Genomic DNA, 26,912 nt, shown 5'->3' on the forward strand with positions numbered 1-26,912 from the left:
GAACAATAAAAAGGGTGGTGAATTTGATACTTTCTTCTCTCAGATGACCTTCTGTGCTTGGGTAGAAATGAAATGAGCTACTTTTGGATTTAGGCAGAAGAAATTAAACATGGTTTTGTTAATATAAGGAATTATTATCTCCAGGGCAAGATAGTATTCTTATAAGATTTGATAAAGAACACACAGATATTTTGGCTCCTAAACATTTTTTCAGAACATGTTTAAATCTGCTCATCATGAAGTTTATAGTACTGACATTCCTGAATCAAACAGAGACCTTTTTGTAATTAAAGGTAGATATTAAACTATGATTGGAGCATCTAGAAGGTATTAGCAAGGGTGGTACGCCTTGCTCAAGTAGGATTTCTTCATTATAGACAAGGTCTGACAATTTGAGACTAGTAATAATTCCTAAACTTATCACAGAGCTAAGGTGGATCCAGCTGTAATGATTTAATTGAATTCAGAGAAAGTCTTTGATAAAATCTATTGGCACAGCCTATGTTTTATACTCCCACAATATTCTTTTCCTCAGAAATGTTTAAATGACTATATAATTTATTATATTTTCAAAAACTTAAATTGGACTATATCCGAACATTTTCTATCAGAAAAGGGGAATATACATAGTTGAGTTGTCTTCCAGCTATTTTTTGTTTGTGAACTGATTTGAGTTTGGAATTTAATGTGAGTTTGATTAGACAGAATAAAGTGATTCATAACCTAGTGAATCATATAGATGAGAAATGCACAAAAGTGTTCTCTACAGATGATATGTTGATGTTTACTGATAAAATTGAGTCTCTAGATTTGAGAGTGTCTTTTCTAAACATGATTATTTAATCTAAATCTAAGTTGAAGCCACATTACAAAAATTACTTTTTTCTGAACAGATTGTACTCATAAGAAATATTTTTTTCTTGAAATGAAAGTATCTTGAGCGGTATCTAAGAATGTTGAGAAAACCAATGCAGTATATTGATTAAATATTGGATTGACACTGAGAAGATCCTAGTTTTCGTTCCTAGCCATGAAACCTTTCTGGGTGACTTATTTTTTGGGCCAGTTATTCTCTCTCCGTTCAGTTCAGTCCAACTGAACTGAGGGTTCAAGGGTTGTCGTTATGAGGGAAAAGGGAAAAGGGATTGCTATGTATGTCACCCTTGAATTCCTGTACAAAATCTAGCAACCAAACATATACAGTATGTCAGATTATTAAACTGAATTTTAAATAATTTAGATAAATTATCTACAATATTAGCTACAAGGTTATACAACATTATTAGCAAGATCCCCTTATAATATTTACATTCATGCTAACTTTATAATGGAACTCATCTTTTTGGAAAAATGGAAATTGTTTGAGTTTGAGAACCTGAGAGGCATGAAGTGTGTATCTTAGGCAATTAAGATAGGTCATGTTGTAGCATTAATGTTCTTAGCCAAAAGGTGAAATTTATTTGATAGTCCTTTAGGGTCTCAGAAACTTCTGTAGCACTAGAGGATTTAACTTTTTCTTTACAAAATAATAAGTTAGTAAGAGTCATTTATGAATGATAGTTGGAACACACTATAAATATATGTTCAAGAGCAAATGAAAGTATGGAATATGGAAGCAGCGTGTCTTCTATACAAATGTCAGTGAAAATCCATTTTGGCATCAATATCATGGTTGGGGAACCTACAGTTAAATAAACTGACTTAAATGATAATAATGTAATGGAATAACAAGAATATGTACTAGGTTGATTAGTACTTGAGCTAGGTATGCTATTTTAAAAATCTCCCTTTTCTTCTCTGTCTCTGTCTCTTTTTCTTTCTTTTCCTTTCCTTTCCTTTGTGTAGAGCTTTTTGCATATATACTTTAAAAAGAAAAAGAAAAAAAATGTATTAACAAAATATATACTGTTCCCTTAGTAGCAATTGCAATAAATTGTTTTTTGGCTGTAAACTCCAGGTCAGCTTAATAGATGACACATGAAGCTTATATCTTCCATCTTGCAATTTCATCATTTTATCCAGCTTGAAATGTTAAGCCATATTATTAACTGAATAGTATTTGCCCAGTAATTTTTCCAAATGCTGTCAGAATATAGTCTTGGAACGCATGAAGTAATACCACACAGATGAGCTAACACCTTTTAGCACATGCAGAGGTCTTCCACTCCATAGACTGGCCAGCTGCAAATCATTGTGCATGACGTCAGAGGAATGTGGGACATAACTTCAGGGACATTGGAGGAGCACTTAAGCAATGAAAGATTTAAATGCAACTGTCTTAACTCATGGATGTACTCTCACCTTTATATCTTTGAACTTTTCCTCCTTTCCAAATAAACCCCTTGGGAATTTGGAATGAGGTGAGAAGCTCTCTCTCTCTCTCTCTCTCTCTCTCTCTCTCTCTCTCTCTCTCTCTCTCTCTCTCTCTCTCTCTCTCTCTCCTCCCTCCCTCTCTCTCTCTCTCTCTCTCTCTCTCTCTCTCTCTCTCTCTCGTTCATGCCAACCAAAACTAATTGCAAGAACTGTTAGTCGCATCGAAACTCAAGGCTTGGGATTGAATTATACCCTTAAGGACAGAGTTTCTTTCTAGATGCCAGCACACACACCCATGCATACCATGCTTGCTTTCCAAAAGTGAGGCTGCAAGCCCAGGAATATCCGCTTCTACCCTAGGCAATAAGGTCTAATCTGGATTTCTTTAGACCCTTCTAGTCTTGTCCCCTTTCCAAGTGGACTTTGAGCACGAGGGAGTGAATGCATGGCAAGAATAGAAGCTTCATTCTTGGGAAAGGAAGTATTTTATTGTTAAAAGGAAAGATGTAATTATCACTGATTAATTATATTTTATATCTGCTGAAGTCTATTAAGGAAGAAAAAGTTGCCCTTTAAACTTAATTTATTTAATATGCTCCTACCAGTACTTTCTGTGCTAGAAAATGTTCTGACTTATTAATTCACTGGTTTTTTTTAAGTATATACAGGAGGTTTTTTTTCACTTTGGTCTAAAAATTTTCAGATTGTTTAAGAACTGTAGCCCCTCACTCAATCCTGCTAACAGATTCATCTTTTTTTATTATTATTAACTGTTGTTTTCCAGTAAATCTTAGGACATTCTCTGGTGCAACATTAGCAGCATTTACAGGGGGAAACTGGTTCAGGAGTGCACTTCTAGTAATAAATTGGAGTGTTACATTGCTTTGTTTTCGATTAAGGTACTCTTCTGATATCTTAATTGTAAGTGACTTTGACAGTTTTATTTGCCCAGTTCAGCACTGTTAGCAGCAAGACAAATTTTGCATATCTCCATGGCACCCAGTCGTCAGGCTGAATGCTTTATAAATTGTTTTATATAAGAAGCTTTATAACTGATTCCCCAAGAAAATGCCATCCAGATCACAATTATTCCTTCCATATTTTTTTTTAAAACTCGGTTTTCAATATTTCCTTTGATTTTTATTAAAGCACACTCGACTTTGATCAAATGCACATTCTGATCCCTGTGGGCCCATCAGTTGTGGAACACCTTGTAATCATCAATTTTATCTTTTTCAGATGAGACACCTGGAGAATTTATCATAATCAGCCTGCTCACCTATATCCAGCTATTTTAAAATTTGGTGGTTTAGAAGCATTTTAAGGATAGCTCACATTGATTCATAGACCCAGGAAATTGGAAACCAACTTACAGGTAGTCCTTGACTTACAACCACAATTGTGCCCAACATTTCTGTTGTTAAGTGAAACAGGTCCCTGGATTTGCCTAAGATGCCTGGCCGCCAGAAAGCATGGGCACAGGGGTGGGAATGGTGGCGGGAGCTTATGCGGCACAGACGGTGTCTTTGAAAAGTTCGGGGAGCTCGCAAGGCCTTTGCAAGGTCCCCGGACTTGCCTAAGATACCTGGCCGCCAGAAAGCACCGACGCGGGGGTGAGGACAATGGCGGGAGTTTACGTAGTGCAGCCGGCATCTTTAACAAGTTTTGGGACCTCGCAAGGCCTTTGCAAGATCCCCAGACTTGCCTAAGATGCCTGGCCACCAGTAAGCATGGGGGTGGAGGTGGGGACAGCGGCAGGAGCTTATGCAGCGCAGCCGGTCTCCTAAGACCTCCTAGGTGCCGGCCACACCGCGCAAACTACCGTCCATCTCCCCGTGCTCAGAAAAGCAACTCCAGGAAGGTGCTTTGGTGGAGGCAGGCATCCTAGAACCTGCCTGTTAGCAAATGATTTAGCCGGGCTTCCTTTTGTGAGCACGGGGAGACTGACGGTAGTTTGTAATGAGGTTGTAATGAGGGGTCCTGGGTGCTCTCTGAGCTTGGTGGTTTTCTTGCAGACATTTCATTACCAAACTAGGTAACATCAGTGCTAGAAAGGAGTGGGATTGGGGGGGAAGGAGGAGAAAGATAGGACAAAAAGGAGAAAGAGGGGGAGAAAGAGGAGGTGGAAGATAATGGGATCCTTGCTGCTTTCTGAGCTTGGTGGTTTTCTTACAGACATTTCATTACCAAACTAGGTAACATCATCAGTGCTAGAAAGAATGGGATATATTGAGAGGAGGAAGAGGAGTGGTGGGGGGAGGGAAACGACAGCAGGTCCTTGGTGTTCCCTGAGCTTGGTGGTTTTCTTGCAGACATTTCATGACCCAGCTAGGTATCTCACGCCAATGACAATAAAACATCTGCAAGCAAACCATCGAGACCACAGGACATTTATTTCTTCATTTATTAAATGTATATGCCTCCTGATTTGTGGTCATCACAAACTCCTCATCATGATCTTCCACAATGGCCGGCCTCAGAATTACATCTCTACAATCTCAAATTTTATTTATTGTGTATAGAATATTTTAATGGTTTTATTTTAATTTATTGTGTATAGAATGTTTAATGGTTTTATTTTAATTTATTATGTATAGAATATTTTAATGGTTTTATTTTAATTTATTGTGTGTAGAATATCTTTTTTAAAAATTATTTTTAGGGAATTTTTATTTATTGTTTATAGAATGTTTATTACAAGAAATATTATTCCTTTTTGCAAATGTTTTATTTGTGAAGCAATATGTTGCTTTTAAGTGTACAGGTTAGTGCATGGTTTATATGTCTCAAGTTGGCTGCTTTTCTATGGGCAGGCCAGGTTGGTGCAAGGCAGCTTTGCCAGATTTTGTGTGTTTCTGTGTGATACCTGGTTGTTTAGGTAATTGTGAGGTGGTTGCTGGTTTTGTGAGCTTCCTGGCACTGTCATTTATAATTTCCCACAATGCCTTGATGGTTTTTATTCCAGTGGCTTTGTCTTTCCTGTTCTTAGGGTTAGGGAAAAAAGATCTGCAGTCTTTTGGGGGGAAATTGTTATTTTTTTGGTGTTTTCCTGGCACTGTCATAGTTTGTGTGTGTGTGTGTGTAATGTCCCACAGTTATCTACAGATTAATAATGATCAAGTACTAATGATATTTCCTTATACATTTGAGTGATCTTTCCTTACATAATTGTGTTTTCTTTCATACTTTTAGATTTCTAATTGCTATTTCTGTTAGTTAGCAATTGATAAAACAAATCTCACGTGAAAAAGTATTCGAAGCCTTCTTGATTTTAATTGTCAATTTATTCATTCCTGCACATTCTATTTAATCATTTTCATGTCTTTGTTTTTTCCACTGTTGTGCAAACACAATTCCAGTAACTGTTAACATGTGTAAAATTAAATATGTATTGTATTCCCTTTGAAATACAAGTAGTAAGTAGTAAGCTACTTACCTTTTGTAAGTAGCCCTTTTATTGATTTGTGTACTTATTTTAATCTTATTTAAGTAGTAAGAGCACAAAATAATAAATTTCCTTTTTTATATCTTCTTTTTGTAGATCATTGGGACAAAGAATTCAGTGACATCGTCTTGGCCACTCCCATCCAGGCACATGACTGCCAGGCCACTCCCACCCAATCACATGACTGCCAAGCTACTCCCACCCAGTCACATGGCCAGAAAGCCACTCCCACTCGGTCACATGGTTGGCAAGCTACTCCCACTCGGTCAGATAACTGGCAAGCCACTCCCACAAAGCAGGCCACACCTACAGAAGAGGTTCCAAAATTTTTTGAAACCAAACCACTGGAAATCAGGCAACGTTTTCTCCAACAGCAGAATGTTTACCACCATTCAAAATCAATTATATAACCCTCATTAAAAGAACCTGTAAACACTTTATTCCAAACAGCATCCCCATAGTCTGTCAAAAACAATTAATTGTACAGCTAAAAATGTTAGGCCCCAGAAGTAGAAGCCTTCTCTGCTTTCCTATGTAATCTTTAGAAGAGCTCTGTTAGTAAAGGTAAATCTGGGGAAGTGCCATTGAACAAATTTCTGAGTAAAAAAGCTTAAAGATTGAATAGTTGCATAATTCTCTTGGGAAAAATATTTGGCTTTGAGGAAGGAAGGAAGGAATCTAAGCTCTCCTTTCTCCCTCCCCCCAACCCAACTGGTTATCAAATCTTCCAAGATGCTGGAAGGATTGCTAGACACAATGAACAATTAGATAGATTGACATTAGCCTCATTTTCTTTGAAAGCTAATCTTTTTCTAAAGCCCTGTTACATTGTTCTTTGGAAGGCATTTTTGCTTTTGAAGGCTAATCTTTGTTTTTTTTAAGCCTAACACCCATTTGTGATTTCTTTGCTGTTGTGGTTTTTTAATAAACTTCCTGTGATACCTAAAGTGCATATTGTGTGCCAATTTGTGGTTGTGAGCTTTATTACCTGTTAATATGCCTCAGACGACCTAGCTTTCTCCAGATGGGTTACAAGATGCTGGGTTTAAGGTATGCTTGTGTTATTCTGTTAGCAAAAAAAAAAAAAAGAAACCATCTCCTCCTTTTGGCCTTACACTTAAAATCCTGGTTAGGGGAAGAAAATACAGCTGCAAAAAATGCTGAATCAGGCTATCCAGACTGTGTGGGTCAGACAAGGTGGTAGAAGATTATGTTGCATGTTTCTGAAAATTGCACATAACAAGAAGCAAGTACATTTTTTAAAAAAAAAGCTTACATCTGGAAATTACATGTAAAAGCTTTCACTCGGGAACTGTATGTAATCACGAATGACATTAGGAAAGGTTTGGAGGGAATTTACATAGCATTATTTACATTAGGGGAAGCTGCAGACAGAACTTTCATCCATTAAGGAAAAATGTGAAAACAGATGGATGGAGATCTTTATAGATTGGAACAAAAAGTCTCTAACATTGTGATAGAGTCTAACATTGTCTTAGTAATACAGTAACAAAAGAAATTAGATTTATACTGATCCTCAAATCCCTAAATTAGATTTGGGCTTCAAGGTTTTCATAAATACAAAAGATTTTGTTGTTCTTGGGGGAATTATAATGCTCAGGGTGAGTCACGGAGCACATTAAACAACCCGTATGAATAGATACAGCAGTGTTCCAAGCAGACAAGTGTTCTTGATAATGTGTATCGCAACTTTACCACATCTAGCCCTGGAACTGTCTCTGCCTATTTGTTTGCTTGTCAGCATCTGGACTGAAAAATTGGACAGATTTCAGCTGCTGCAAATATCTTTTTTGTAATCTGGAGACTGTGCCTACACAATTCAGTATGTGTGTGTATATATATATATGTTGTATTTGTGCTGACAAATAAATAAAGGGAGACTAGTATGGATCCATTTCAAGCTATTTAGCTCTCATCAGCTAGCCATACCCTTACTGGGATTTGAACCTGGGATGTGTTACATATTAGGCAGACTTGCTAGCCACTACACCACCGGTTCTCCTCCTTTTATCAGCTAAGCCAGGGAAATAAGTATGTGTTTGTGTTACAACCCCTGGTATGCCCAAATATAGTGTAGTGGCTAGCAAGTCTGCCTAATATGTAACACATCCCAGGTTCAAATCCCAGTAAGGGTATGGCTAGCTGATGAGAGCTAAATAGCTTGAAATGGATCCATACTAGTCTCCCTTTATTTATTTATCAGCACAAATACAACACAAATATAAAAAAAGGCAACATTAAAAAAAAAATATATGGTTTTCTGCCTGCATGGTTTTCTGTGATGAGCCGTCTCCCTTTATTTATTTATCAGTACAAATATAACATATATATATATATATATATATATATATATATATATATATATATATATATATATATATATATATATATATATATATATATATATATATATATATATATATATATATATATATATATATATATATATATATATATATATAAATATTTGTTTTCGTAGATTTTCACGGGTGTAGGTATGCTGGTTTTGTTGTATTCGGGTCTTTTCCCGTGTAAGGTTGAGATTGTCTTTGCAACGTTTCGGCAGGATCTCACCTGCCATCTTCAAGCGTGGGCTTAAAATGGGAACGGAGTTGCCGTCTTTCTGTAAGTCTTGGTGGGAGGGGATGGGGTGCTGGCTTTGTTTCAGTAAGTGGAATGATTGGTTGTGTGGTTGTATCATGATTGGTAGATTGGTGCTGATTGGTGCAGGCTGTGTGTGCATTGTTGTTTTGTATTGTAACGGCTTGGGTGGTGGGTGGTGTTCATTTGTTGGCTAGGGCTGGTTTCCAGATGTTTGGTAGGCGGGAGGTATCATCACGTTTGTTCATGCTGTGGGGGTGTTTCTCTATTTCGATGGCTTCCATGATTATTCTCTTGTGGAGGTGTTCTGTTTTGGAGATTAACCTGGCTCCTTCAAAGTTGATTTCATGTCCTGTAGCTTTAAGGTGCTGGAAAAGGGAAGAAGTTTTTTTCTTTTTTTCTTACTGCGTTCTTGTGTTCTGTGATGCGTGCATTTATCCTCCTGTTTGTTTGTCCTATGTATATTGCTGGGCAGATTTTGCATGGTATTTTGTAGACTCCTTGGTTTTCTAGCTGGATTTTGTCTTTGGGGTTTACATCTTAAGAAAGCATATATATATATTTAGGGGAAGAAAGAGTTGTAGTGGTATCAGGGCAGTGTTATATACCATGCATGGACAGATATACAATATTTTCCTCTGCCCCCCTCCCCCCGCATCTGAGACATATTAGATTTTGTGACTGTTTGTATAAAACTGTCCTAAACCAGCTTATGCTGCAATTTTATGGATTTCCTGCATCAGAATAAAAGGAAATAACAACATTGATTTTCCACAATTGAATCTGAGAAATACCATAAAGATGTTATGTAGTTAGAGTGAACAAATCATTTTTAAAACTCTCACAGAGTACTTCTAGTTACAACTTCCCTATCCTTTATATACTTATTCAAAAAGTTGTAGGCCTCACCCACTCAGAATGTTTCATTATGTCAGTATATTCTGATTCCAAACAAGAAAGAACATTTTAGTTATTGAGGCATATCTTTGTAGAAAATGAGGTGAGGTGATTATCTATCTGAAGTGCATTTCAAGGTGAATATTTTTTCTATGCCTAAATTCTATATCTGCTCATAGAAATAGCTATAAATAGTAATAACATTTTAAAGTTCAGTGATCTTAGAATGTACTTGTTTCCCATTGAAACAAGTATTTATTTTAATGGTTATCATTGCTTATTATTTGTGGTTACATTTATTAAATTTCATTATGCATTTCATTATTCATTTTACTTTCTTGTTTCCAACCCCAGATACAAAATTTAGATAGCAGAAGTTATAATTCTCGCAACTTTATTAATCTTTGCCAGATTCAGATGAAAATTTGCTGTATGCACTAAGGTACTGTGCAATAATTCCACAAAGTTAGCCTTGTGGCTAATACAATTTCGTTGTATTTTAGTACAATGACAATAAAGATTATACTTACACTTGTTACAATTTATTCTAGTTCTGGAAAGTGTTCTAAACAAATGACTTTAATTAAAAAGATAATGGAGATAATTGGTTTGGTTGTAATCATAATTGTGTGGCATGTGAATTAGTTGATTTTACATTTTATGACTTTTTGTTTTAATCCAGAAGTTTTATTTTTTATTATTAGGCAAGCCACTTGTTGATGTCTATGGTCTTAAATATATTTGTTGTGTTATAAAGAGACCACTGTTTTGAACCCATAGCCCTGCAATGATCATGTAGGACCATTTCAAATAGCGTCTAGATGATGAAGAATTACAGTATGTTTTCAATTCTTAATCTCTTAAAAGATTAGGCTGCAAAGAGAGTGGTAGTAGCATGATACCCTTTCTCTACATATCCTCCTATCAGTTCTCTGCAATATATTCACTTTTGCCAATGCCATACCTCTGGAATGTATAGGGCACCTTCCCCAGCAATAAAATACAAATTAAGTAAAGGTAAAGGTTCCCCTCGCACATATGTGCTAGTCATTCCTAACTTTAGGGGGCAGTGCTCATCTCCAAAGCCGAAGAGTCAGCACTGTCCGAAGATATCTCCGTGGTCATATAGCTGGCATGACTAAATGCCAAAAGCCCACAGAACGCTGTTATCTTCCCACCAAAGGTGGCTCCTATTTTTCTACTTGCATTTTTATGTGCTTTTGTACTGCTAGATTGGCAGAAGCTGGGACAAGTAACATGAGCTCACTCTGTTACACAATGCTAGGGATTCGAACTGCTGAACTGCCGACCTTTCTGATCAACAAGCTCGGCGTCTTAGCCACTGAGGCACTATGTCCCCAACAATACAAATTAGTTTCCATTTATTCAGATAAATGTATTGCCAACATTGTACCATAGACAGTTTCCTTCAAAATGTAATCAACCATCCCTATTTTTTTTTTCAATTCATGCTTTGGCACAGAAAAACCAACTATCTAAGCCGCAAAATCTAGAGTAGCAAAACCAGGTTTTCTTAAATGGACATCATTACTGTTTGCCTCTCTTTCAGTATACACTTTAGTACTGAGTACATGGCTAAGCTAACATTTATAATAAAATGATCTGTTCTCTGTGTTATCTTTTAAGGGGGGGAAAAGTACATTACTCAACGATAATTCAAAACTACTGAAATAGTTTCTCTGTTTCCCTCTAAGTTCTTATATAGATTTCACTGTGATCGAGAGCTTTGAAAAATAAGCAAGGCTGACAGGAGGAGTCTAGACTAATATGATGAATCCCTTCTTATATTAAAGGCTTAGATTTGGCTACTGGGAATGGGGTCAAAGAGTCAAAGATAAGGTCACTGTCTTGCTTTATTCCTTACTTCCCAGAGAACATAGAATGTGTTTCAATCTGTAATGGCATGTGGGAAAGACCTTGGGAGATGAAGCAAAGTGATGCTGCCTAGGAATGATTAAGCAAGAGAGGGCATAGCCTGCAGCTGGATAGTGGGCAAAGCAAGAAACTCAGAAGAAAACCTCCCTTGCTCCTCAGGCTATAAAGGAGACAGCAGGGGGTCTGTACTTTCAGACTTGCAAGATTCTATGAATGTAGCCTTACAATAGAATAGAATTGGTTTTTTTTTAACATATCATACTACATTTGTCATGCTTTGACCATAGCTAATGACCTCAGTCAACATTTGGTTTAATAGCATTATGTGATACTGCAATTCACGTCCAGGTTAATTTACAGTACTGTCAGCAGCTATCTTGGCCAGCTGGCTGCTGGAGCCCATTTTTCCCCTGATCTCTTTTAGCTAAGGGCTTCAGGGAGCAATCCATCACACAAAAGCATTTCTAAAGATATTTCCTTTAGAGGTAAAATGAGCAGTTTTGTTTTACTGTTTGTTTTAGGGTTTTTGCTTTACATAGTCATCCAGGTCAATGCCAAGATTGTGTGTGAAGAAAACAACAACACTCTGCATTAATAAATGGCAAACTAATCAGAAAAAGGACAGAGGAATCTCAAAAGGCCAGTTCAGGCAACATGGAGGTTCCAGTTTGATTGTTTTTCCTATGCCCATTAGGCACTACTGCTATAGCTTAGGCACAGAGCATCTTCTGTCTAAATATAACCCTGAATCAGCTTGCCAATTGTTTTCTGGTCCCATTGAACATCTTTCTGTCTATTCATATTACAAAGCCAATCTGCTCATATACTGCCCAAACATAAAAAATTGCATCCATGCCAAGGATCTGTCCTTATCTCTCAGTCAAGTGCACAGCTGACAAAGGAGATGACAAGATTAATTAAAAACTACTGATAATGTGCCTTCTTTTGCATGATTTTGACTCTTGAGTACTTTCTCTAAAGCTTTATTAGACTTTTTTTGTCTTATCTTCCAAAGATATCCAGTTATGGTTATGTATTCCACCTGGATATAAGCCATAGGACTCAGATTCCTGGTTTTAATTTAATCATCATTGCATCATCCTCATTAAGTCCTTCATCATTCCCAGCCAACAGTGGAAGCAAACTAACATTTTGCTTAAATTTTCCAGTTTTAAAATTGTGTTATCGCTCTGCTCACAACTGTCTTTTTTGTGAAGATGATATGAAGCTTCCTCAAAACTGTGTTTGATGACATCATCATGATCTAGGTTCTTCCCAGTTTCTATTGATCACTTTGGTCTTCAAGGAAGCATTCCCCTCCATGGTCATTTCAATTTGAGTTATAGAAGAGACCTGACATCTAGTTTCTCCAAAATCTGCCTGAATAATACTTAGCCAGCTCTTTCCAAAGCACTTGTTAGATCTTTTATTTTTATTTATTAAACTTGTATGCCATTCCATCTCCTCTGTAAGGTGACTCTATGGTGACTTAGGGATAAATCTTACCCAGATTCCTTATATAAACTGGTTAAGAGCTCTTTTGAATGAGAGACCTACATTCATAAAATAGGATTATTGTTCCTTTGACTGGTTTAAGTGGAGAAAGAAAGCTGGACTTCTGTTTTAATTGGATACAGTACTGGTTTTATGCTGCTTCTCCTGATTATTGTACTTTTTATTGCTTTAACTATCTCACGTGGTGCCATTTTTCCAATCTCTGCACCATTTTGCATATTCAGTGGGATACTTCTTGGAGCTTCCAGTCACAAGCTTAAGCTTCATCACTTGCTGCCATTGCTGCCATTCACTTGCATGAAACCACAGAATCATTGGAGAAATTTGATCACACATACAACAGTAGGTACATGTTGCTATCAATGAAAATAGTTGCTGAATAGCATAGACAGAAATAGCACAGAAGATGGAAGTGCAAAGGAACACCCCTGGCCAGCACTTCTCTGTGTTTGCCCTCTGTTGCTTGTGCTGTTACTAAATATGGATAGTGCTCTTCTTTTTTTTATCAGTCACTGGAGTTTTATATTTAATTTATCTCAGGCAAAATAAGCAATATTGATTTAAACCCACATAGCAAACGTGTGTGTGTGTAATGTATTTGTGTTACAACCCCTGGTATGCCCAAATATGGGAGGGAACTCACTACTCCCCATTTCTGTCTTTCGGCTCACTGCAGGAGACCACCTTTAATTATGTATTTATCAGCACAAATACAGCACACACACACACGTGTGTGTGTGTGTGTGTTGTATTTGTGCTGATAAATACATAATTAAAGGTGGTCTCCTGCAGTGAGCCGAAAGACAGAAATGGGGAGTAGTGAGTTCCCTCCCACGTTTGTGTGTGTGTGTGTGTGTGTGTGTGTTGTATTTGTGCTGATAAATAAATAAAGGGAGACTAGTATAACCTATCCATATTTGGGCATACCAAGGGTTGTAACAAAAATATATGTGTATGTATGTATGTATGTATGTATGTATGTATGTATCTATGTATGTGTGTGTGTGTGTTTGTATATATATAATTGTTTACATATAAATATATTGAATGCAGTGAATTGAATTGTCCTGGCATTTCACTTTCCATAAAAACAAAAGTGAAAACAAATAACATAGGCTAAACTCATGTCCTGCATAAGGAGGAGTGGCATAAAATCAGATTGCAGAGTTGTCCATGCTTGTGATCTGTTACTCAGGCTATTTGAAAAGGGAATAAGCCTCTATCCAGGCACATTTCCTCAACCTTGCTTCCCCACACATCCAGAAAAAAAATGAAGCTGCTGGAATCCACCAATATTTGTCTTTTAATTTGTCCTGCACTAAAGCTGTAGCATTTCTCTAGGGCGGCACAGGACTCAACAGTCAGGGCAATACAATTTTAGAGTGGCATACTGTTCTGGCAACTCAAAGATGGGAGAGCATTATGGTAAAGTGACCATGACCCTGAGCTAGAAGAAACAAAATTATATCAGCGTTACATAGTAATCCAGATTTTATGCCCATTTGAAGAAGAGGGAGCAGAATAATATAGAGCAGAAATTGCAGGAAATTACACCCTCTTGGGGTTTTAGAAAGTGTTTTAATCAGAATGGTAAGGGAAGTTGATTCCAATAGCAATTGTTAATCTTGGAAAGCTTGAGAAGATTAGACCTGGTATATGAAAGTATACAAAAGGGAGATTCATTGGAGAAATCCAGCACTGTAGGTTAGACTGGAGAATAAAATGTAGTTCTGAAAAGAGGAAATCACATTTTTTCTTTCTGCCCCAAAATGAAAACCCTACAAAATCACTTCCAATAAGCCTGGAGCAGCTGAGCTCCATTAAAAAGAGGCCTTACCCTAATTGAGCAAGTAAAAAGTCTACAATTCCAGAAGCAAATGTGAAGTTCAACTGAATATGAGCAATAGAAAGTGTAAATAATGCAAATGTTTATTATATTAGCTGATGAAAGAACTGCCGGATCATCATTATGAAAGTACATTGAGCTATCAACCTGGTCATGTGTACAGTATATATTTTTTTCCCATTCCTTACTCAAAAGGTACCTTTCCCACCTGCCCAGGTGGCTCTGGTATTCCCTTCAAGATGACCAAGATGAAGAGAATGCTGGTACTTCAGCAGCAAGCCCCTATGCTTTGCATGCAAGTTAATCCCTTCTTCTCCAAATAGGGATTCCTAACTCTGTCTAGCCCTTTATGAGCTAAGTAAATCTGGTTCAGTATGTGACAGCTTCCCACGTTTCTCATTTAGAGCAGTGTTTCTCAACCTTGGCAACTTGAAGATGTATGGACTTTAACTCTAAAAATTCTGGGCTGGGGATATTTTTCTGATAAGTCATGTGAAGTTGTTAAATGCATGATAGAGATGCTATCCAATATAGTCTTAAAATGCTATACATGGTCTCTCTCTCTCTCTCTCTCTCTCTCTCTCTCTCTCTCTCTCTCTCTCTCTCTCTCTCTCTCTCTCTCTCTCTCTCTCCAAAGCAAACATGTTGCACCAGTACACCTTACAACCACATTAAAAATATCAGCTAGATGCAATTTTCTTATTTTCCCTTTGAGTTTTGTTTTTTAAAAGTAGGTAAACAATAATCACATGCAGAAAAAAACTTAACAAGTATTCAGTGAGACAATATATTGGCTAAGAAAGTTAGATTTGTGGATTTAAACAAGTGGTTGCAGAAGTTGTTTTGCTTTGTTTAGGGTATTTGGGGGTTTAGAGGGGGAGGGGGAGAAACAGTGTCAGAGGCTTATTGCTCTCCTCAGTACATTCAGTTCAACCCGACAAGCAGACTAGCCTCTTATGAACTTTGACTCCAGTGAACACCAGAGAACTACAGCAGAGTGGCTGAATTCCTATTACAGAAATCTCTTTTTTTTTTTTTTGCAATGGCAAATACTGGTGAGAAATTAGCCCTGCTAAAACCGAAAAGAAGCAGAGAGATGTATTCAATGCTAAGTACAGGTCTACTGAGAAACAAGTCCCATCAAGTTAATAACATATATTTTATCATAAATGGATGTAGGACTGAAACTCAAAGTCCTGGTTCATCTAGTATGAGCTGTGGCAGCCCAATGGTTAGAATGCAGTACTGTAGGCTACTTCTGCTGACTACCAACTGCCTGCAGTTTGACAGTTCGATTCTCACCTGCTTAACTCCATCCTTCCAAGGTCATTAAAATTCAGATTGTTGGTGGCAATATGCTGATTCTGTAAACTGCTTAGAGAGGGCTGTAAAGCAATGTGAAGCGGTACATAAGTTTAAATGCTCTGCTATTGCTATTAAATGGACTGGTAATTTAAAAATAGGGGATTACTTCACTTATGGATTCTTTCAGTTTCTTAAGCAGCTCTTTTTCCAATCAGAATCCACACTTAGCCATGGAAGTGCACTAGGTGACTATGGACCAATCATACTCTGTACTTCAGCCTACCCTACTAGGCTGTTGTGATAGTGGAAAAAGGGAAGGTGAGGTGAATTCATGAGGTGAAATTTCTTTGAGCTCACGGAGGAAACATGGTCTAACAATCTAATCAAAAAATGTGTATCAAGAGGTTTGCAGCATCCAAAGTATTGGATTCACCTCCATTGTGGCAAAGGCATGCAGAGATCCATGTAGTTACATCTTAACAGTGAAAGAGCGTTATGGGAACCAGAGTTCAAAACAACTGGAGCATAACTGGTTGGAAAACTCTTCCAATCAGTTGTGCAAAGTGGTGTTTCAGTAGCTATGTTTAATTGAAGAATTAGTTCAACTTTATTGCAATAATTTGCATGGCTCTGTGTATTTGCTGCACAATGTTTAAAAATAAAAATCATATAAGACAGCCCTCCATTTTGCTTTCAAGGTCTTACATAAATTCCTAACGATTTTTTGCTTTCTGTGTTCAAGAATCCATAAACAAAGTAACTGTTTTCCTTATAAAGGCATAAAACAAGAACAAAAGCTGCTTCCATTGCAAAAAAAATCCAAAGCTGTATCTACCTTCAAAGAAAGTTTCAGATTTAAATAAATCAGTTGTCATCTATTGGCAAAATTACCCTTAAAAGTGGAGGATGAGTTCTAAAATAATGCTAATCTAATTCCATGATAGGGTGTACACTTGATTTTCAAACAGAAATTAGAACAAGTTATCGTTTATGTGGTTGCTGTTTATCTTTACAACTATAAATGAGAAGGAATGTAGTCTATACATGAATCAATTAATTAAAATCAAGCAATAATAATTACATTAACACCTATATTCTATTTCCTAAAACCAGTTATTTAAAAGGGGGCTGTTAAACATTTTATATTCATTAATAAAGGTAAGATCCTCATTTATATGAGCATACATCAAAAGAGAGTTTGTATAATGAAGTAAAACATTTTACTCCTTTTCACAATGCAAAGATTCACAGAGCAGGCACAACCCCAGAGGAAAAGACTATTAAGAAAGTAGAAGAAAACAAGAGAAGTTACTGGTCCATTCAATTCACTATTAAAAAACACAATTCTTTTTTATAATGACTAGGTAAAATAGAAATAGTTTAGAAAGAGAAGCATCTCAAGCAGCTAGTCCATCAGCCCTCGTGACTCTGTTTCACACTTACTAATTTACAGCAGGGGTGAAATTCAGCAGGTTCTGACAGGTGCTAGAGAATTGGTAGCAGAAATTTTGAGTAGTTTGGAGAACTGGCAAATACCACCTCTGGCTGGCCCCAGAAGTGGGATGGGAATGGGGATTTTGCCGTATCCTTTCCCTGCCACACCCACCAAGTCACACCCACAGAACCAATAGTAAAAAAAATTGACTTTCACCAGTGATTTACAGTATTATTAGTGGCCATTTGCAATGCCATTGATACTGGTATTATAAAAATATTTGCTTATTTTTGGGGATTCTAAGTGACTATTCATATCATTCTGCCCAGTGGTGGGTTTCAAATTTTTTTAGAACCTATTCTGTGGATGTGGCCTATTTTGTAGGTGTGGCTTGGCAGTCATGTGACCGGGCGGGTATGGGGAACTTGACATCACTCATGTATACTTAGTCACATGACCACACCCACCCCCCAAGCCATGTGGCAAAATTTTTTGGGACTCCTATGAAGGGGGGGGAGAGAGGAGAAAACCTCCCAAAAATAGACAACTGGAGGATTAAGTGCCAAAATTAGGGAGATCGGAGAAGGCGGAACAGAGAGGTATCCTGTAGAAAGCTATTACACGCTGGGGAAAGAACCTTGGGAGATCGGAGGAGGCAAGACAGAGGGGAATCCAGTAGAAAGCTATCGCACATTGGGGAAAGAACTTTGGGAGATCAGAGGACAGAGGGGAATCCAGGAGAAAATTCCTGAGCTTGCCGCTGCTGTCTGGTGGATTGTGCCGCTGGACCTCTCCATGCTTCTCAGTTCACCACCTCCACTCCCAGGTATTGGACTTGACACCGAATTGGGCTAGGATAGTGCAGATGGGCAGGCAGGGGTGGAGCCAGCGAGTGACAGGGCCAGGACAGGTGTTCTGGAAGTTACTTCCGGTTCCACAGGTCGAACCTCCTCTCACCGGATTGGTAACTTTCACCATCCGGTTCTCCCGAGCCGGTGCGAACCAGCAGAAATCCACCACTGATTCTGCCATAATGAAGCCAAATGCAGATCGCATAAGATAACTTTTCTGAATCAGGCCATATCCAGATAATATGTGTGGCAGGAATTCCCAGATTCCTAAAACATATAAAGAATGGTTTCTGGAATTGGGTATGTCTAGTTTAACAGCAGTGTTCCAATATCTCATGGGTGGCCACAAAGAAGAGGGAGTCAACCTATTGTTCAACATATCTGAAGGCAGGACAAGAAGAAATGGATGGAAACTAATCGAGGAAAGAAGCAATCTAGATCTAAGGAGAAATTTCCTGATGGTTAGAACAATTAATCAGTGGGACAACTTGCCTCCAAAAATTGTGAATGTTCCAACACTGGAAATTTTTAAAAAGAGATTGGATAATCATTTGTCTAAAATGGTATAGGGCTTCCTGAGCAGAATTATATGTCAGCAAAGGTCACATAGACTAAGAATTCTGAGAATTCCACTCTCTGCACGTCTGGCTGACATGAGGTAAGGAACCACCAAGAGATAACAATTCTGTGTTATCATCAATAATTCAGTATCCTTTTATTAATAGGAAGGGAAGAGGTTAGGTGGGTTAACTGCACGCACATGGAATACTAGCATACAGTTTTAATTTTAGCAGTGAGGTTGTCTGGAGCTGTGTGGTTGACTTCACTTGACCTTCTCTTCATTCTGCTTTTATGATACTATGAACTGGAACAAGATAAACTCTGTTGTTAGCTAACAGTGCATCATGAAAAAAAAACCACCCACAGTGAAATTAAATATTAATATGAATAACAATGGATGCTATATTGATTGCATTAATTATCTAATTAAGCCAAAGCTCTCTGTTTGAATGCTTTTTCCATTAAGCTGACATTGCTATGCAATTTTCAATTAGCCAGAAAATTAAATGTTGATGACCCATCAAGTCCACTGTAACAGTTACCAGAGAAGTAAGGGAAAATAGAACATTGATTATGCAGAATTTGGAATGTTATCTGTAAATATCGTGAAGGTCCTGTAAAGGAATAGAGGAGTTGATATTATTACGGGAGGCAGGAAGAACAGTTGAGAATCTGGTAGCAAGGATCTGCTGTACTAGAGACTTCAATAGAATTTAGGCAGGAATACAATCTTAGAGAAGATCTATAACACATGCTTTTCTAACTTTAAATAGAAATGTTCCACTAAATTCTGTGGGGAATAAGAGAATGACAGAAAATAAGTGAGAATGACATGAGAAATGAGGTCAAAAGAGGAGAAAACTTGATAACATTACAAAATGCTCAAAATGGTGACGGCCATCTGTTTTAACCATTAGGGGGGAGGGGGAAAACTTGCATAGCACTGTACAGCTTTTCCAACTGTTCATATTTTCCAGGCTGTCCAAGAGAAGACAGTCCATTAAGTTGCATAATGCCCAAAAAGGGCATTAGTACCAAAAAGTTCTTATATTAAAAGAAAAATGCATATATTTTCATATGACTTGACTTCAAGTGAAATTTTGACACCTGTCTAGACTAATATCTTCAGTTCCCTTGGTATGATTTTTGCCATTGCCTGCATTTTAGGGCTGAGACAAAAAGACTGGCCCAAAGTCACTGTCTTCCTGCCTAAGGCAACTCTAGTACTCAGGGTCTTGTAGTTTCTAGCTTGGTAACTTAACCACTCCATCAAAGCAGTTCAATGAGAAATGTCCAGAGGAGATTCTGGCAAGATGGTAGCTGCAACTATGCATTTTAACTTTTTTTGCTTCCCCAACTTCATGGTGGCCACTACAAGGTACTGCTGCTACCCACAATGTCTACGCTAAGACAATAAAGCATGGATCCAAACAGACTAGAGAAATATTCCTTTTTTCCTATTAAAATAATCTTTATCAATTTATGTTTAGAAATACTTTTAAATGGATTAAAAACATACACTTCAGTCATCACATAACTATTAAAGATTAAGTGTTACGAGTGGAAGAATGCAGCTATCTGAAGCCCTTCCCATACCTCAAAATCCTGTCCATTTGTAGCGATTCATTTGTAATTTTCTCCATGGATTCGGCATACTTGTGATCCCAATTTAATTATCTTATAATTTGTGAATTCACTAGAATTAGTTCTTCTAGAAGATTTTGTAAAGAAAACCTATCTCTGAATCTAATGGTTTTTGTTGGTCAAATGAAATGGAATGTGTAGATGACCTTGGGGAAGAAGGGAAAGAGCCACTGCTTAAGGAATGGTAAAGAGAAATAGGGAGGAGCCCACAGTCAGTAGTGGGATTCAGCCAGTTCGCACCTATTCGGGAGAGCCGGTTGTTAACTTTCTAAGCAGTTCGGAGAACCAGTTGTTGGAAGAAATCTCATTTTGTTTTTTTCCACTTTACAGGGCTAATCCTATAAGGAAAGCAGGAAGAAAACATTCTGGTGTTGTTTCTAGCCTAATATTTATTGCCTTGCTTTCAGAAACTGCCTCTCTGGTTAACCCTCATTACATTGTAACAGCTAAGGCGAAGTGCCTATTGACCTGAGTGATGTTGAGTTGGCCACTCCCTGTCAGCCTTCCAAATATCATGCAGAATTAAATCAGAATCAAAGAGAAAACCTTCCTTAAAGTTCCAATTTAATAAGACAGACATGTTGGCATTGTGCTATGAAATCCCAAATCTGATTTGCTTCCTGGGATTCCACCTAGTTGAAAGTTCATGATCTTATCCCCACACCCACAATCCATCACATGGTCCAATCTTCATCTTCCACGCTGGCATCTACACCCCTCTGCTTCCGGCCAGGTGTCGGGGTGCAGAGACAAAAGATGACCTTGAGCTTCTATAAAAGAATGATAACAATACATTTCACAATCCTACTCCTTTCTATTCCCCCCTCCCAACTACTACACTAATGAAACAGCATAGGAAATTAATAAAAAGTGTGGCAGGCCAAAGATCCTAAAAAGAACATAACTACAGGCCTGACACTCCCACCCAGTCACATGACCACTGGGCCACGCCCACCTAGTCACATTACCACCAAGCCACGCCTACCCAGCTGGTCATTAGGCCAGAGAACTGGTTGTTAAATTATTTGAATCCCACCACTGCCCATAGTTGTCAGAGAAAGAACCTTAGGAAGCACCCACCCTAATTGAACAGACAGTTGAAGATGGTGGCAGGAAGATTGTACATTAAGACTTGCAAGATTCTGTGCAAGGATACAGATTCTGTACTCTTGCAATAAAATGGATGTAGCTCATAATGTTGTGTTTCCTGTTTGGTTTATCAGGGAGGGCTGACATCAGCAGAAAAGATACAAGGATCAAGACAAATTTTAAAACCAACAAATTCATCTGAAATAATTAATCCTCCATATAACTTAACAATTTTCTCCTTCTGTTAACTTAAAAATTAAAAATTTCCAGACAACTTTTCAAAAGGGTTCTGGGAGATATACAGTATCCAAGTCACTTTGCTGGGGAATTGGACTTTGGTCTATGGGATAATATGACGTGTTTAGTTAGCTGAGACTGACAGCTAATGGCAGAAGGTAGTTCTAGAATTTGTGATTAAGAAAATGACTTCCCTGAATGCCAAACAGTGCAGAAGACTTGAATGACCTCTGCCAGGTAAAGACCCATTACTTGCCAAGCTATCATGATTGTTAGACTCTTTTCAAACATCAGGCCTTATTATATGCACAGGAGGCTTCAAAAGCACTGGGCCATTCTCTTTTCAGAATACTCTTCTTTCCTAACTCAGGATTCACCTTGCCCTCCATCAAGTGCAGAATATGCAATCCGCAAGTCGTGATTGCCTAGGGTGAGGAATTAGATTACATGGAAACTGCAAGATAATTACCAGCAGGGACAAGTTCACCGAGAGCATTACCTTTGCTGATAGTTTCAGAATCAGAACTGCCTTCCACAAAGATATATATCATTATTTTATGTAGCACAACATTAATCCAGGAGAACCACTTTGACTCCATTGGAGTATTAGGCTAATTTCCTGCACAAGATTGTACAGTATGCTTTGCAAACACTGGCTGCATTTGCAGCTGAAAGTGGGGACAGATTGCTGTTTGCAACATATAACTGTGGATACTAATCCCCACCTTAACATTTGACAAGATAGACAACATGTAATAAACGTCGAGGACAAATTAGAAATTGTGTGGACACCACGTAGCAAACTTCTGCAACTCTCAAATTAATTTGTATTTGAGATTAAAAGACAGCATTAGTTTCCTGTCTGTGATTGAAGGCAAACTGTTTTAATTTGCTAAGATTCAGGATGTAATTGGGAAAGGTGTTTGGTCCATAGTCTATAATGAAAATAATCAAAATGAAAACAATTTCTTAATTTGAGATGAAGAACAGGATGAAATTAATGGCAATTGGGGGCTCTTTAGACAACATTAACTTTGCCGTTTTCAGCCATATACCTCAAAGTTTTTCACATAGTACATTTTAAATACCTGTATTTTTTAAAGACACAGATAGAAGAGATGGAGAAAGACCACACAGTCATTCCAAATTGTTCTGTTATCGAGAATTATGCTGAACCAATTTGGACCATATTCTAATTTATTGTAAAATAAACACTCCCCAAAACTGTTTAAAAATAACCTGCTTCTACTTGCTTTTCTAAACTTGATCAACTGCATGCATTTGAGAAGCAGATCTATGCCAGTTTGAGCAGGCTGTGGGAATTTCTGGGAATTTGATATCATGTTGTAGGTGCTTTCATAAATGTCTACCACGGTGACAGCACAGCAATTACCAAAGGTAAAATCTGTAAACTTTCTCCCTAGTGTTCCCTTTAGGATGCTCAATATTAACCACCAATTTCACTATGTCCTTATCTTCCTAATATATAGCATTAGCAATAGCCCTTATATTCCGACTAGCGGTTTACAGACCACAATCTGGGTCCTCATTTTACCAACCTTAGAAGGATGGAAGGCTGAGTCAACCTTGAGCTAGTGAGAATTGAACTGCCAAACTGCAGAAGCCAGCAGCCAACAGTCAGCAGAAGTAGCCTGCATTACTGCATTCTAACTACTGCACCACCACAGCTCGTATACGGTCGGATTTCCAAGAGGTAGGTTGAATATACCACAATTTTCTAAGACAGTTCAGATCCCCTTCTGGGTCTTAGGGGCACATTAAAAATAAAGGTTATACTGAAAATCCATCTCATTTAATTTTGTTTAATTAAAGGAAACTTAAACACAGAGTTCACAAATATGAAATAATCTACAATACTATTAATATGCAGAGATGAAGAAGGCATATATTCTTCAGAGCTTTGATTACCTTTCCAAGAAAGGTTCATCTGTAGGTTTCTGCATGTCCAGTTGCTCTTAAAATCACAAGATCAGGTCAAATAAAAAAGACCATGTCTAGCAGGGACAAGTGCCATTGTTCTAAATACAAAGCTAAATTATTTTAGATACTTTCCTACTGCAACTTCTATGAAATGCTATGAATACATCCATACTGCACAAACTGCATAAAAAAGGCTGCATAAGCAGAGGGATAGAATTAAGATCATGTGAAGTGTTAATACCACTTTATAATGCCTTGGTAAGGCCACACTTGGAATACTGCACTCAGTTTTGGTCCCCACGATGTAGAAAAGATGTGGAGACTCTAGAAAGAGTGCAGAGAAGAGCAACAAAGATGATTAGGGGACTGGAGACTAAAACATGAAGAATGGTTGCAGGAACTGGGTATGTCTAGTTTAATAGAAAGAAGGACTAGGGAGACATGATAGCAGTGTTCCAATATCTCAGGGGTTGCCACAAAGAAGAGAGAGTCAAACTATTCTCCAAAGCACCTGAGGGTAGAACAAGAAGCAATGGATGGAAACCAGGAGTGGGTTCCGGCAGGCACTACTACCGGTTTGCTTGTGTGCACACTGCGTGCATGCGCACTGCAAGTAAAATTGTTCTGCGCATGTGCAGAACTGAAAAAGAAAATGGCGGCGCCCACAGCACTGCCCAGGGAACCAGTGCGGCTGGTTCCAGCAACCCAGGCTGCCAAACCACTCCCGGTTCAGCCAAACCGATCCGAACTGGTAGGAACCCACCACTGGTGGAAACTAATCAAGGAGAGAAGCAACTTAGAACTGAACTTAGAATTTCCTGACAGTTAGAACAATTAATCAGTGGAACAGCTTGCCTCCAGAAGTTGTGAATGCTCCAACACTGGAAATCTTTAAAATGATGTTGGATTACCATTTGTCTGAGGTGGTGAAGGGTTTCCTGCCTGGGCAGGTGGATGGACTAGAAGACCTCAAAGGTCCCTTCCAACTGTGTTATTCTATTCTATTCTATTCTATTCTATTCTATTCTATTCCATTCTATACAAGGATGTCCACTTGCTTCAACAAATGTGTTCCAGGAAGGTTGCATATATGAAAATCCTTCTGGCATCCTTCAAATCACTCAATACCAGTATGGATATGGATTGGAGGACAGTGGACAATGGACAATGGTAATTATTCATGTACCATATTTGTTTCTCATATAGACTTTGTACTAACCAGGCATGAAGTGCATCATTTATGATATATGTATTCTCAACAGGTATTTAATTACTTTGAAAATGTGCACACATTTATTATGAGTAGCATTTTTCTGTGTTCAAATTGTGGGGACTAAAGACTCAGGCGAAATGAAGATGGAAGTGTTAATGCCTTCTACACACTCAGTCATTTTTCAAAGTGTAACAGCACTTGACTCACAAAAGTGCTTAATGCTATTTATTCACTGCAAGCATTTGTGTGACAGTGAGGGATTTAGCTCTCACTATTTCACTAATCCAGGAGGATTATCATAAATGTGTTTTAATTTCTGACATGTAAGAGCCGATGATCACATATAAATGATTACAGTTTCTTAAGGAAGAGGAGAAAATATGGCTGAATAAATCCTGCTGGAACTGGTCCTGCCTGAGATACTTTCCCAGGGACCTTGAACTTGTTCAGATTTGGTGACAGTCACTCATTGTGGAATGTGAGGAATTTCTCCCACATTGCTTCTAAAGGCAAGGGAACCAGCAGATGCTATACAAGGAATTAATAAAGTGTCTGAAACAAATATTCTGTTGCATTGGGGTTTTTTTCTTCCCTTTACCATTTTTAATATATTTAGCAAAAAATAAACAGTTCTACTGTTTCTATTTCTGAAAGGAGATTTAGTCTAGTCAATAACCCAATAATTCCCAGGTGATTCCCCCCCCCTCTCCATACTAACCAGAAGTAACTCTGCACAACTTCTCAAATCAGCTAGATACTACTATCTGCTTTTAAACCAAATGGTATGTTTTTTTTACAAAAGGATCATTTAAAGAGCTTGACTAGATGATTGGTGCATCTTATCCCATTAGCAGACCGAGGTCATACAAAATGCTCAGAATTTCTGACCAGACAGAAACAAAGGGCATAAGAACATCTTCCTAGGTGAGATGATGCTCTGAGGAATATCTCAGCTATTCAGCATTCTTTTTTGTTATTGAGAATTAGAGCTCTGCAGCACTTTAGACTTTTTGGAGAAAAGGGAGAGGTGTGTTCTAGCACATTTTTTTTAAAAAAATTAAATCCAAAATACTGCACAGCTATACTAACAATGCTTTATGCACATGAATAATCTTGGTTGCTATCCTGCTTCCCCGAAAATAAGACCTCCCTGGATAATAAGCCCAATCAGGCTTTTGAGTGCATGCGCTAAAATAAATCCTGCCCTTAAAATAAGCCCTCCCTGAAAATATTACAACACAGCAGCAGCCATGAGGTGACCATGCTTGCCACCACCTTTACCTCAGAAATAATAAGATCTCCCCAAAAATAAGGCCAAGTGTTTATTTGGGGGGGGGGGAGTCAAAAGAAAATAAGACCCTGTCTTATTTTGGGGGAAACATGGTAGTCATTCAAAATAAAACTCTCTCTAATCCCCAAACCTTTGGGCCAATGTCACAGGTAATCAATTGTCAAAGCAATCTGGATGTCTCCTTCCTTTCACTACATCAATGGATATGACTGTTCTAGAACTGCAAGAAATTTTGATATTGTTTTGCCATAGATCAAAAGACCCTTGTAACAGTTAGCAATGCTTTGCTTTCAGCTACTCAACTAAGGTTGTTTCTAAGTTCTACAGAAGTTCCCAGATGTTGGGATGAATTTCTTATTGCTAACAACCAGGTATTATCTGGATAATTGTAAGACTGGAAGTGTAACTGTATTCATCTCAATCTTGCTGAAATCAATTAACTACTTTCTTGATCTGTATTATTTTTCAAATAGTATTTTGCTTCGACTTGCACACAGTGAGGACTATAATAATTAAATTTCCCAGATCTGTGCCATATGTATCCTGTAACAATATTGTTTGCTGCTGTTCAACACTATGCATTCATTAAACAGGAGGCCTGAATCAGATCTCCATCTTAAACAGAAGGAGTATGCTTTCTTTTGTTTCAGACATGGACTTTTTCTTTGAAAGAACATTTTAAAACCAGCTAACAATAAGAAAGGAAATCTGAATGTGATTCATGAACATAAATCTTGGAAAAGGGAAATCATGAAGTGTTCTCTGGTCACATATGGAATTCCCCCAAGATATGCATGTATTTCCAAGTGTA

The sequence above is a fragment of the Natrix helvetica genome (genome assembly GCF_964273705.1).
Source record: "Natrix helvetica genome assembly, chromosome: 2".
NCBI lineage: Eukaryota > Metazoa > Chordata > Lepidosauria > Squamata > Natricidae > Natrix > Natrix helvetica.